General features: G+C 42.3%; 1 protein-coding gene across 1 annotated transcript in view; it reads left to right on the forward strand.

Annotated features, from left to right (window-relative positions):
- The window catches only part of Oseg2 (intraflagellar transport protein Oseg2), a 560,852-nt gene that overhangs the window by 445,450 nt on the left and 102,374 nt on the right, over window positions 1–13,028 (forward strand). The gene's annotated exons all lie outside the window — the stretch shown is intronic.

Raw genomic sequence — 13,028 nt, forward strand, 5'->3', positions numbered from 1 at the left:
CCTAATAACCTTGCTCTTATTCACATTTACTCTTAACTTTCTTCTTCCACACACTTTACCAAACTCAGTCACCAGCTTCTGCAGTTTCTCACATGAATCCGCCACCAGCGCTGTATCATCAGCGAACAACAACTGACTCACTTCCCAAGCTCTCTCATCCCCAACAGACTTCATACTTGCCCCTCTTTCCAAGACTCTTGCATTTACCTCCCTAACAAAATATATATATATATATATATATATATATATATATATATATATATATATATATATATATATATATATATATATATATTCATATTTTATTATACTTTGTCGCTGTGTCCCGCGTTTGCGAGGTAGCGCAAGGAAACAGACGAAAGAAATGGCATAACCCCCCCCATACACATGTATATACATACGTCCACACACGCAAATATACATACCTACACAGCTTTCCATGGTTTACCCCAGACGCTTCACATGCCTTGATTCAATCCACTGACAGCACGTCAACCCTGGTATACCACATCGCTCCAATTCACTCTATTCCTTGCCCTCCTTTCACCCTCCTGCATGTTCAGGCCCCGATCACACAAAATCTTTTTCACTCCATCCTTCCACCTCCAATTTGGTCTCCCTCTTCCCCTCGTTCCCTCCACCTCCGACACATATATCCTCTTGGTCAATCTTTCCTCACTCATTCTCTCCATGTGCCCAAACCACTTCAAAACACCCTCTTCTGCTCTCTCAACCACGCTCTTTTTATTTCCACAAATCTCTCTTCCCTTATGTTACTCACTCGATCAAACCACCTCACACCACACATTGTCCTCAAACATCTCATTTCCAGCACATCCATCCTCCTGCGCACAACTCTATCCATAGCCCACGCCTCGCAACCATACAACATTGTTGGAACCACTATTCCTTCAAACATACCCATTTTTGCTTTCTTTATTTCATACTATTCGCCATTACCCGCATAAGCAAGGTAGCGTTAAGAACAGAGGACTGGGCCTTTGTGAGAATATCCTCACGTGGCCCCCTTCTGTGTTCCTTCTTTTGGAAAATTAAAAAAAAATGAGAGGGGAGAATTTCCAGCCCCCCGCTCCCTTCCCTTTCAGTCACCTTCTGCGACACACAGGGAATATATATATATATATATATATGTATATATATATGTATATATATATATATATATATATATATATATATATATATATATATATTCCCTGGGGATAGGGGAGAAAGAATACTTCCCACGTATTCCCTGCGTGTTGTAGAAGGCGACTAAAAGGGAAGGGAGCGGGGGGCTGGAAATCCTCCCCTCTCAGTTTTTTTTAATTTTCCAAAAGAAATAACAGAGAAGGGGGCCAGGTGAGGATATTCCCTCAAAGGACCAGTCCTCTGTTCTTAATGCTACCTTGCTAACGCGGGAAATGGCGAATAGTGTGAATAAATAAAAAATATAAAAATATATATATATATATATATATATATATATATATATATATATATATATATATATATATATATATATATATAAGAGTGAGTGCTCAAATTACAGAGTTATAAGTTTGTTGAGTATTCCTGGTAAATTATATGGGAGGGTATTGATTGAGAGGGTGAAGGCATGTACAGAGCATCAGATTGGGGAAGAGCAGTGTGGTTTCAGAAGTGGTAGAGGATGTGTGGATCAGGTGTTTGCTTTGAAGAGTGTATGTGAGAAATACTTAGAAAAGCAAATGGATTTGTACGTAGCACTTATGGATCTGGAGAAGGCTTATGATAGAGTTGATAGAGATGCTCTGTGAAAGGTATTAAGAATGTATGGTGTGGGAGGCTAGTTGTTAGAAGCAGTGAAAAGTTTTTATCGAGGATGTAAGGCATGTGTACGTGTAGGAAGAGAGGAAAGTGATTGGTTCTCAGTGAATGTTGGTTTGCGGCAGGGGTGCATCATGTCTCTGTGTCTCCATGGTTGTTTAATTTGTTATTGGATGGAGTTGTTAGGGAGGTGAATGCAAGAGTTTTGGAAAGAGGGGCAAGTATGAAGTCTGTTGGGGATGAGAGAGCTTGGGAAGTGAGTCAGTTGTTGTTCGCTGATGATACAGCGCCGGTGGCTGAATCATGTGAAAAACTGCAGAAGCTGGTGACTGAGTTTGGTAAAGTGTGTGAAAGAAGAAAGTTATGAGTAAATGTGAATAAGAGCAAGGTTATTAGGTACGGTAGGGTTGAGGGTCAAGTCAATTGGGAGGTAAGTTTGAATGGAGAAAAACTGGAGGAAGTAAAGTGTTTTAGATATCTGGGAGTGGATCTGGCAGCGGATGGAACCATGGAAGCGGAAGTGAATCATAGGGTGGGGGAGGGGGCAAAAATTCTGGGAGCCTTGAAGAATGTTTGGAAGTCGAGAACATTATCTCAGAAAGCAAAAATGGGTACGTTTGAAGGAATAGTGGTTCCAACAATGTTGTATGGTTGCGAGGCGTGGGCTATGGATAGAGTTGTGCGCAGGAGGATGGATGTGCTGGAAATGAGATGTTTGAGGACAATGTGTGGTGTGAGGTGGTTTGATCGAGTGAGTAACGTAAGGGTAAGAGAGATGTGTGGAAATAAAAAGAGCGTGGTTGAGAGAGCAGAAGAGGGTGTTTTGAAGTGGTTTGGGCACATGGAGAGGATGAGTGAGGAAAGATTGACCAAGAGGATATATGTGTCGGAGGTGGAGGGAACAAGGAGAAGAGGGAGACCAAATTGGAGGTGGAAAGATGGAGTTAAAAAGATTTTGTGTGATCGGGGCCTGAGCATGCAGGAGGGTGAAAGGAGGGCAAGGAATAGAGTGAATTGGAGCGATGTGGTATACCGGGGTTGACGTGCTGTCAGTGGATTGAATCAAGGCATGTGAAGCGTCTGGGGTAAACCATGGAAAGCTGTGTAGGTATGTATATTTGCGTGTGTGGACGTATGTATATACATGTGTATGGGGGGAGTTGGGCCATTTCTTTCGTCTGTTTCCTTGCGCTACCTCGCAAACGCGGGAGACAGCGACAAAGTATAATAAAAATAAAATATATATATATATATATATATATATATATATATATATATATATATATATATATATATATATATATATATATTTTCCCTGGGGATAGGGGAGAAAGAATACTTCCCACGTATTCCCTGCGTGTCGTAGAAGGCGACTAAAAGGGGAGGGAGCGGGGGGCTAGAAATCCTCCCCTCTCGTTTTTTTTTTAATTTTCCAAAAGAAGGAACAGAGAATTGGGCCAGGTGAGGGTATTCCCTGAAAGGCCCAGTCCTCTGTTCTGAACGCTACCTCGCTAATGCGGGAAATGGAGAATAGTTTGAAAGAAAAGAAAGATATATATATATATATATATATATACATATATATATATATATATATATATATATATATATATATATATATATATATATATATATATTTTTTTTTTTTTTTTTTTTTTTGCTGTCTCCCGCGTTTGCGAGGTAGCGCAAGGAAACAGACGAAAGAAATGGCCCAACCCACCCCCATACACATGTATATACATACGTCCACACACGCAAATATACATACCTACACAGCTTTCCATGGTTTACCCCAGACGCTTCACATGCCCCGATTCAATCCACTGACAGCACGTCAACTCCGGTATACCACATCGCTCCAATTCACTCTATTCCTTGCCCTCCTTTCAACCTCCTGCATGTTCAGGCCCCGATCACACAAAATCTTTTTCACTCCATCTTTCCACCTCCAATTTGGTCTCCCTCTTCTACTCGTTCCCTCCACCCCCGACACATATATCCTCTTGGTCAATCTTTCGTCACTCATTCTCTCCATGTGCCCAAACCATTTCAAAACACCCTCTTCTGCTCTCTCAACCACGCTCTTTTTATTTCCACACATCTCTCTTACCCTTACGTTACTTACTCGATCAAACCACCTCACACCACACATTGTTCTCAAACATCTCATTTCCAGCACATCCATCCTCCTGCGCACAACTCTATCCATAGCCCATGCCTCGTAACCCTACAACATTGTTGGAACCACTATTCCTTCAAACATACCCATTTTTGCTTTCCGAGATAATGTTCTCGACTTCCACACAAGCCCCGATTCAATCCACTGACAGCACGTCAAACCCGGTATACCACATCGCTCCAATTCACTCTATTCCTTGCCCTCCTTTCACCCTCCTGCATGCATATATATATATATATATATATATATATATATATATATATTTTTTTTTTTCTCTCTTTTTTTTTGCTTTGTCGCTGTCTCCTGCTTTTGCGAGGTAGCGCAAGGAAGCAGACGAAAGAAATGGCCCAACCCACCCCCATACACATGTATATACATTTGTCTACACACGCAAATATACATACCTACACAGCTTTCCATGATTTACCCCAGACGCTTCACATGCCTTGATTCAATCCACTGACAGCACGTCAACCCCGGTATACCACATCGCTCCAATTCACTCTATTCCTTGACCTCCTTTCACCCTCCTGCATGTTCAGGCCCCGATCACACAAAATCTTTTTCACTCCATCTTTCCACCTCCAAGGTCTCCCTCTTCTCCTCGTTCCCTCCACCTCCGACACATATATCCTCTTGGTCAATCTTTCCTCACTCATTCTCTCCATGTGACCAAACCATTTCAAAACACCCTCTTCTGCTCTCTCAACCACGCTCTTTTTATTTCCACACATCTCTCTTACCCTTACGTTACTTACTCGATCAAACCACCTCACACCACACATTGTTCTCAAACATCTCATTTCCAGCACATCCATCCTCCTGCGCACAACTCTATCCATAGCCCATGCCTCGTAACCCTACAACATTGTTGGAACCACTATTCCTTCAAACATACCCATTTTTGCTTTCCGAGATAATGTTCTCGACTTCCACACATTCTTCAAGGCTCCCAGAATTTTCGCTCTCTCCCCCACCCTATGATCCACTTCCGCTTCCATGTTTCCATCCGCTGCCAGATCCACTCCCAGTTATCTAAAACACTTCACTTCCTCCAGTTTTTCTCCATTCAAACTCACCTCCCAATTGACTTGACCCTCAACCCTACTGTACCTAATAACCTTGCTCTTATTCACATTTACTCTTAACTCTCTTCTTTCACACACTTTACCAAACTCAGTCACCAGCTTCTGCAGTTTCTCACATGAATCAGCCACCAGCGCTGTATCATCAGCGAACAACAACTGACTCACTTCCCAAGCTCTCTCATCCCCAACAGACTTCATACTTGCCCCTCTTTCCCAAACTCTTGCATTCACCTCCCCAACAACCCCATCCATAAACAAATTATACAACCATGGAGACATCACACACCCCTGCCACAAACCTACATTCACTGAGAACCAATCACTTTCCTCTCTTCCTACACGTACACATGCCTTACATCCTCGATAAAAACTTTTCACTGCTTCTAACAACTTGCCTCCCACACCATATATTCTTAATACCTTCCACAGAGCATCTCTATCAACTCTATCATATGCCTTCTCCAGATCCATAAATGCTACATACAAATCCATTTGCTTTTCTAAGTATTTCTCACATACATTCTTCAAAGCAAACACCTGATCCACACATCCTCTACCACTTCTGAAACCACACTGCTCTTCCCCAATCTGATGCTCTGTACATGCCTTCACCCTCTCAATCAATACCCTCCCATATAATTTGCCAGGAATACTCAACAAACTTATACCTCTGTAATTTGAGCACTCACTCTTATCCCCTTTGCCTTTGTACAATGGCACTATGCACGCATTCCGCCAATCCTCAGGCACCTCACCATGAGTCATACATACATTAAATAACCTTACCAACCAGTCAACAATACAGTCACCCCCTTTTTTAATAGATTCCACTGCAATACCATCCAAACCTGCTGTCTTGCCGGCTTTCATCTTCCGCAAAGCTTTTACTACCGCTTCTCTGTTTACCAAATCATTTTCCCTAACCCTCGCACTTTGCACACCACCTCGACCAAAACACCCTATATCTGCCACTCTATCATCAAACACATTCAACAAACCTTCAAAATACTCACTCCATCTCCTTCTCACATCACCACTACTTGTTATCACCTCCCCATTTGCACCCTTCACTGAAGTTCCCATTTGCTCCCTTGTCTTACGCACTTTATTTACCTCCTTCCAGAACATCTTTTTATTCTCCCTAAAATTTAATGATACTCTCTCACCCCAACTCTCATTTGCCCTTTTTTTCACCTCTTGCACCTTTCTCTTGACCTCCTGTCTCTTTCTTTTATACGTCTCCCACTCAATTTCATTTTTTCCTGTAAAAATCGTCCAAATGCCTCTCTCTTCTCTTTCACTAATACTCTTACTTCTTCATCCCACCACTCACTACCCTTTCTAATCAACCCACCTCCCACTCTTCTCATGCCACAAGCATCTTTTGCGCAATCCATCACTGATTCCCTAAATACATCCCATTCCTCCCCCACTCCCCTTACTTCATTTGTTCTCACCTTTTTCCATTCTGTACTCAGTCTCTCCTGATACTTCCTCACTGAAGTCTCCTTCCCAAGCTCACTTACTCTCACCACCCTCTTCACCCCAACATTCACTCTTCTTTTCTGGAAACCCATACAAATCTTCACCTTAGCCTCCACAAGATAATGATCAGACATCCCTCCAGTTGCACCTCTCAGCACATTAACATCCAAAAGTCTCTCTTTCGCGCGCCTGTCAATTAACACGTAATCCAATAACGCTCTCTGGCCATCTCTCCTACTTACATAAGTATACTTATGCATATCTCTCTTTTTAAACCAGGTATTCCCAATCATCAGTCCTTTTTTTGTACATAAATCTACAAGCTCTTCACCATTTCCATTTACAACACTGAACACCCCATGTATACCAATTATTCCCTCAACTGCCACATTACTCACCTTTGCATTCAAATCACCCAACACTATAACCCAGTCTCGTGCATCAAAACCACTAACACACTCATTCAGCTGCTCCCAAAACACTTGCCTCTCATGATCTTTCTTCTCATGCCCAGGTGCATATGCACCAATAATCACCCATCTCTCTCCATCAACTTTCAATTTTACCCATATTAATCGAGAATTTACTTTCTTACATTCCATCACATACTTCCACAACTCCTGTTTCAGGAGTACTGCTACTCCTTCCCTTGCTCTTGTCCTCTCACTAACCCCTGACTTTACTCCCAAGACATTCCCAAACCACACTTCCCCTTTACCCTTGAGCTTCGTTTCACTCAGAGCCAAAACATCCAGGTTCCTTTCCTCAAACATACTACCTATCTCTCCTTTTTTCACATCTTGGTTACATCCACACACATTTAGGCACCCCAATATATATATATATATTTAGAGAGCTGTTAAGGGGCCCATATTTGGAAAAGTTCTGTGTTAAAATTGGAAATGAATAACCTTGCATGTTAACAGAGTTGATGGATATTAATAACTGAAATTCTGGAGGTCTTTCTAAGACACCCTGTTTATAAAGAACATATCTTTAAAACTAACAGCAGCTTCACTTTTTTCATGCAGTACATAACTTTTTGTACTCTTCTCACTTTTCTGTATGGGTATGCAAGAGTTTTCAGTTAAGTAACAATTATTGGTTATTTGGTTTATTTTACATATATATATATTTTTTTTTTTTTTTTTTTTTTTTTTTTTTTTTAATTTTCCAAAAGAAGGAACAGAGAAGGGGGCCAGGTGAGGATATTCCCTCAAAGGCCCAGTCCTCTGTTCTTAACGCTACCTTGCTAACGCGGGAAATGGCGAATAGTTTGAAAGAAAAAGATATATATATATATATATATATATATATATATATATATATATATATATATATACTTCCCACGTATTCCCTGCGTGTCATAGAAGGCGACTAAAAGGGGAGGGAGCGGGGGGCTGGAAATAATCCCGTCTCATTTTTTTTTTTTTTTTTTTTATTTTCCAAAAGAAGGAACAGAGAATTGGGCCAGGTGAGGGTAGTCCCTCAAAGGCTCAGTCCTCTGTTCTTAATGCTACCCCGCTGATGCGGGAAATGGCGAATAGTTCAAAGAAAAAGAAAAGAATATATATATATATATTTTTTTTTTTTTTTTTTTTTTTTTTTTATACTTTGTCGCTGTCTCCCGCGTTTGCGAGGTAGCGCAAGGAAACAGACGAAAGAAATGGCCCCCCCCCCCATACACATGTACATACACACGTCCACACACGCAAATATACATACCTACACAGCTTTCCATGGTTTACCCCAGACGCTTCACATGCCTTGCTTCAATCCACTGACAGCACGTCAACCCCTGTATACCACATGACTCCAATTCACTCTATTTCTTGCCCTCCTTTCACCCTCCTGCATGTTCAGGCCCCGATCACACAAAATCTTTTTCACTCCATCTTTCCACCTCCAATTTGGTCTCCCTCTTCTCCTCGTTCCCTCCACCTCCGACACATATATCCTCTTGGTCAATCTCTCCTCACTCATTCTCTCCATGTGCCCAAACCATTTCAAAACACCCTCTTCTGCTCTCTCAACCACGCTCTTTTTATTTCCACACATCTCTCTTACCCTTACGTTACTTACTCGATCAAACCACCTCACACCACACATTGTCCTCAAACATCTCATTTCCAGCACATCCATCCTCCTGCGCACATCTCTATCCATAGCCCACGCCTCGCAACCATACAACATTGTTGGAACCACTATTCCCTCAAACATACCCATTTTTGCTTTCCGAGATAATGTTCTCGACTTCCACACATTTTTCAAGGCTCCCAAAATTTTCGCCCCCTCCCCCACCCTATGATCCACTTCCGCTTCCATGGTTCCATCCGCTGACAGATCCACTCCCAGATATCTAAAACACTTCACTTCCTCCAGTTTTTCTCCATTCAAACTCACCTCCCAATTGACTTGACCCTCACCCCTACTGTACCTAATAACCTTGCTCTTATTCACATATATATATATATATATATATATATATTGGAGGTGGAAAGATGGAGTGAAAAAGATTTTGTGTGATCGGGGCCTGAACATGCAGGAGGGTGAAAGGAGGGCAAGGAATAGAGTGAATTGGATCGATGTGGTATACCGGGGTTGACGTGCTGTCAGTGGATTGAATCAGGGCATGTGAAGCATCTGGGGTAAACCATGGAAAGCTGTGTAGGTATGTATATTTGCGTGTGTGGACGTATGTATATACATGTGTATGGGGGTGGGATGGGCCATTTCTTTCGTCTGTTTCCTTGCGCTACCTCGCAAATGCGGGAGACAGCGACAAAGCAAAACAAAAAATATATATATATATATATATATATATATATATATATATATATATATATATATATATATATATATATATATATAGGTTTGCGGCAGGGGTGTGTGATGTCTCCATGGTTGTTTAATTTGTTTATGGATGGGGTTGTTAGGGAGGTGAAGGCAAGAGTTTTGGAAAGAGGGGCAAGTATGAAATCTGTTGGGGATGAGAGAGCTTGGGAAGTGAGTCAGTCGTTGTTCGCTGATGATACAGCGCTGGTGGCTGATTCATGTGAGAAACTGCAGAAGCTGGTGACTGAGTTTAGTAAAGTGTGTGAAAGAAGAAAGTTAAGAGTAAATGTGAATAAGAGCAAGGTTATTAGGTACAGTAGGGTTGAGGGTCAAGTCAATTGGGAGGTGAGTTTGAATGGAGAAAAACTGGAGGAAGTGAAGTGTTTTAGATATCTGGGAGTGGATCTGGCAGCGGATGGAACCATGGAAGCGGAAGTGGATCATAGGGTGGGGGAGGGGGCGAAAATTCTGGGAGCCTTGAAGAATGTGTGGAAGTCGAGAACATTATCTCGGAAAGCAAAAATGGCTATGTTTGAAGGAATAGTGGTTCCAACAATGTTGTATGGTTGCGAGGCGTGGACTACGGATAGAGTTGTGCGCAGGAGGATGGATGTGCTGGAAATGAGATGTTTGAGGACAATGTGTGGTGTGAGGTGGTTTGATCGAGTAAGTAACGTAAGGGTAAGAGAGATGCGTGGAAATAAAAAGAGCGTGGTTGAGAGAGCAGAAGAGGGTGTTTTGAAATGGTTTGGTCACATGGAGAGAATGAGTGAGGAAAGATTGACCAAGAGGATATACGTGTCGGAGGTGGAGGGAACGAGGAGAAGAGGGAGACCAAATTGGAGGTGGAAAGATGGAGTGAAAAAGATTTTGTGTGATCGGGGCCTGAACATGCAGGAGGGTGAAAGGAGGGCAAGGAAGAGAGTGAACTGGAGCGATGTGGTATACCGGGGTTGACGTGCTGTCAGTGGATTGAATCAAGGCATGTGAAGCGTCTGGGGTAAACCATGGAAAGCTGTGTAGGTATGTATATTTGCGTGTGTGGACGTATGTATATACATGTGTATGGGGGTGGGTTGGGCCATTTCTTTCGTCTGTTTCCTTGCGCTACCTCGCAAACGCGGGAGACAACGACAAAAGAAAAAAAATATATATATATATATTTATCCTTGGGGATAGGGCAGAAAGAATACTTCCCACGTATTCCCTGCATGTCGTAGAAGGCGACTAAAAGGGGAGGGGGCAGGGGCTGGAAATCCTCCCCCTTGTTTTTTTTTTCTAATTTTCTAAAAGAAGGAACAGAGAAGGGGGCCAGGTGAGGATGTTCCCTCAGAGGCCCAGTCCTCTGTTCTTAACGCTACCTTGCTGATGCAGGAAATGGCGAATAGTTTGAAAAAAGAAAAATATATATTTAGAATATCCTCACCTGGCCCCCTTCTCTGTTTCTTCTTTTGGGGGGAGAAAAAAAAAAAGGTGGATGAGCGCTTCACTCATGACTCTTTCTGTTTCCCCCTATTAGAAAGTTGAAATACATGGAGGGAGGGTTTCTAGCCAGCCGCTCCTGTCCTCTTTAGTCACCTTCTACAACATATGGGGAATGCAGATTAGAAAGTATAGTGAGCGGTGGGATGAAGAAGTAAGATTATTAGTGAAAGAGAAGAGGCATTTGGACAATTTTGCAGGGAAATAGTGTAAATGACTGGGAGATGTATAAAAGCAAGAGGTCAAGAGAAAGGTGCAATAGGTGAAAATGAAAGTTAGGGTGAAAGAGTATCATTAAATTTTGGGGAGAATAAAATGATGTTTTAGAAGGAGGTAGATAAAGTGCGTAAGACTAGAGAACAAAAGCGAACATCGATGAAGGGGGCTATTGGGGAGGTAATAATAAGTAGTGGTGGTGTGAGAAGGAGATGGAGTGAGTATTTTGAAGGTTTGTTGAATGTGTTTGATGATAGCATGGCAGATATAGGGTGTTTTGGTCAAGGTGGTGTGCGAATGAGAGGAGTCAGGGAGAATGGTTTGGTAAACAGAGAAGAGGTAGTGAAAGCTTTGCGAAAAATGAAAGCTGGCAAGGCGGCGGCTTTGGATGGTATTGCAGTGGAATTTATTAACGAAGGAGGTGACTGTGTTGTTGACTGGTTGGTGAGGATATTTAATATATGTATGGCTCATGATAAGGTGCCTGAGGATTGGCGGAATGCTTGCATAGTGCCATTGTACAAAGGCAAAGGCAGAGGTATAAGTTTGTTGAGTATTCCTGGGAAATTATATGGAAGGGTATTGATTAAGAGTGAAGGCATGTATAGAGCATCAGATTGGGGAAGAGCAGTGTGGTTTCAGAAGTGGTAGAGGATGTGTAGATCAGGTGTTTGCTTTGAAGAATGTATGTGAGAAATACTTAGAAAAGCAAATGGATTTGTATGTAGCATTTATGGATCTGGAGAAGGCATATGATAAGAGTTAATTGAGATGCTCTGTGGAAGGTATTAAGAATATATGGTGTGGGAGGCAAGTTGCTAGAAGCAGTGAAAAGTTTTTATCGAAGATGTAAGGCTTGTGTACAAGTAGGAAGAGAGGAAAGTGATTGGTTCTCAGTGCATGTCAGTTTGCAGCAGGGGTGCGTGATGTCTCCATGGTAGTTTAATTTGTTTTGGATGGGGTTGTTAGGGACATGATTGTAAGAATTTTGGAGAGAGGTACAAGTGTGCAGTCTGTTGTGGATGAGAGGGCTTGGGAAGTGAGTCAGCTGTTGTTCGCTGATATACAGTGCTGGTGGCTGATTTGGGTGAGAAACTGCAGAAGCTAGGTGACTGAGTTTGGTAAAGTGTGTGAAAGAAGAAAGCTGAGAGTAAATGTGAATAAGAGCAAGGTCATTAGGTACAGTAGGGCTGAGGGACAAGTCAGTGAGTCAGAGGTTGTGGGAGGGGGCGAATGTTCTGGGAGGGTTGAAAAATATGTGGAAGGCGAGAACATTATCTCAGAAAGCAAAAATGGGTATGTTTGAAGGAATAGTGGTTCCAACAATGTTATATGGTTGTGAGGTATGGAAAGGAGGGTGCATGTGTTGGACATGAGATGTTTGAGGACAATATGTGGTGTGAGGTGGTTTGATGGACTTGGTAACGAAAGGGTAAGAGAGATGTGTGGCAATAAAAAGTGTGGTTGAGAGAGCAGAAGAGGGTGTTTTGAAATGGTGTGACCACATGGAGAGAATGAGTGAGGAAAGATTGATAAAGAGGATATATGTGTCAGAGGTGGATGAAACGAGAAGTGGGAGACCAAATTGGAGGTGGAAGGATGGAGTGAAAAAGATTTTAAGCGATCGGGGCTTGAACATGCAGGAGGGTGAAAGGCATGGAAGGAATAGAGTGAATTGGAATGATTTGGTATACCGGGGTCGGCATGCTGTCCATGGATTGAACCAGGGCACGTGAAGCATCTGGGGTAAACCATGGAAAATTTTGTGGGGCCTTTATGTGGAAAGGGAGCTGTGGTTTTGGTGGAACATACATGACAGCTAGAGACTGAGTGTGAACAAATGTGGCCTTTGTTGTCTTTTCCCAGAGGTACCTTGCACGCATGCGAGGGAAGGGGGTTGTCATTTCATATGTGGCAGGGTGGCAACGGGAATTAAT

This window comes from Panulirus ornatus, chromosome 21, assembly GCF_036320965.1.
Source record: "Panulirus ornatus isolate Po-2019 chromosome 21, ASM3632096v1, whole genome shotgun sequence".
NCBI classification, from domain to species: domain Eukaryota; kingdom Metazoa; phylum Arthropoda; class Malacostraca; order Decapoda; family Palinuridae; genus Panulirus; species Panulirus ornatus.